We start from the raw sequence: 1,895 nt of genomic DNA, 5'->3' as shown, positions 1-1,895 counted from the left end.
GCTAGTGAGCGAGGTGGCCCAGGGAGAGAAGGGCGGGTGGTGAGAGGAGGCTGCAGAGCGGGGCTGCAAGGAGCCGGGGCAAGCCACCACCCGGGGCGCGCACGTGGCCCAGCCCTCGCTGCCCTCCCTGCCTGCCCCAAGCGCCCCCACCTTTTCCAGGCTCTGCCTCAACCCTGCGCAGAGGAAATAAAAGAGAGGGGATGCTGTATCATCATTTCAGCCGTTCGTCTTTTAACTCATAGAAAATGACGGCTCCTGAATGTTCAAAACCGCTTTGGAAACTTGTGCAGAGAGAAGGCTCTGTGGGCCAGGCAGACAGCTGGCGGCCCCGTCCTCCCTGCTCACCTATCCCCTCCCCACCGTGGCAGCTCCAGCCAGTGCTCCTGGGTCGACTTGCACAGCCCTTCTTTTCTGAGCTCAGAGCTGGTTCCAACTGGACAGGCCACCTGAACGTCCCACCAGTACTAGCAGATCAGCGTGTCCCCCACCGCCTCATTCCCAAACCTCTCCTCTTGCCTCTTCCAGTTTCCATCCCCATCCTTCTAGCCCTCCTGGCTGAACACACCGCTCCTCAGTTCTGCAGAGGAAGCCTCTTCTCCCTCCCCGGCACTCACAGCCTCCACAGTCCTAGCCCAAGCTGTCACACCCTCTGCCAGCTGGGAGCCATCATCTCCTGAACCCACCTCAGCAGGGCTGCCCCGTCCCTCACCTTCACAATTCCTACCCATTCTCAGGGCCCTTATCAGATGCCACCTCCTCCATGACGCCTCCCTGATTCCTTAGCTGGAATTCATGGTGACAGCTGACAGGTATTGGGGAAGCTGGGAATTATATTATTTATTCTGGATGACTACAACCCTGTCTAAGACTTGGGATTTTCTGTTACTGGGGAGGAAGAGAAGACTAGATATTGGGGACAACTAGTACCCTCTACTAAAAAGGATTGTGTGTGTTGATGGGTTTGTGTGTGTGTGTGTATGTGTGCATGAACACGTGTGTGTTGGTGGGGCAGGTTCTTGCCCTCACTCTGGTGTCAGACGCATCTGTTACCAGCTCTCTCTGCAGCCCCACGGGTCCCCCCTAAACCTGGCCCCTCCCCTTAGGCAGACTCACTCAGCGGCAGCTTCTCAATTCCATGTGTCCAAGGAGCTGCAATTTACTTTGGGCGTCCACTGGCGCATATTGTCAGTGCGATAAAGGGGCTTGTAAAGCTGCTTTTCCATTCAGATATGAGAGGTGGCCGTTTTGTGAGAGCCACTATGACAGAGTTAATCTGGTAATAAATCCTCTTGGGAAGGAGGGTGTCATCAACATGCGAATCTTAGAAAAGGAAGCAACTCAATCCTGTGCTGCAGGGAAAGGCCCAGAAACACCAGGCACACGGTGGAGACAGCCTGTGGGAGGCAGTGGGCCAGATGTTTGATTCAGGGTTGGCTACAGGTAGTGTTGCCCCGGCGTTTCAATGATGCCCAGTAATTATAATAACTTTTAGGAAGACAGCATTGACTCTCCCCAACATGCTGGATACACACACCGTGGGCAGGGACTTCACAGATTCATCTCATTTCCCCCTTCGTGCCAAGCTGTGGTGTTAGCTCCATTTTACCAATAGTCATTTTACCAAAATAATCATTTTACCAAAAATGATGCTTTAAGAGAAGCTATGCATCTTGCCCAGAGACCCTCAGCCGATAAGGGCAAAGCCTTCTGCTGAAGCCTGGAGGCCTAACCACTGTGATTTCCCACCTTTGCTAGGGTTTCATGGAATAGTATTGAGGATTAGCACTATTTAACTCTGTTCCACAAATATTTGGCATGTTACTCAGGTAACAAGGAGTTAGTAGAGGAAGTTCTATTTTTTTTTTTTTTTTTTTTTTTTTTTTTTTTTTTTTTTT

This window comes from Galeopterus variegatus, unplaced genomic scaffold, assembly GCF_000696425.1.
Source record: "Galeopterus variegatus unplaced genomic scaffold, G_variegatus-3.0.2 Scaffold9307, whole genome shotgun sequence".
Lineage (NCBI taxonomy): Eukaryota > Metazoa > Chordata > Mammalia > Dermoptera > Cynocephalidae > Galeopterus > Galeopterus variegatus.
The sequence above is the reverse complement of the archived record's forward strand: the minus strand, read 5'-3'. Positions refer to the sequence as shown.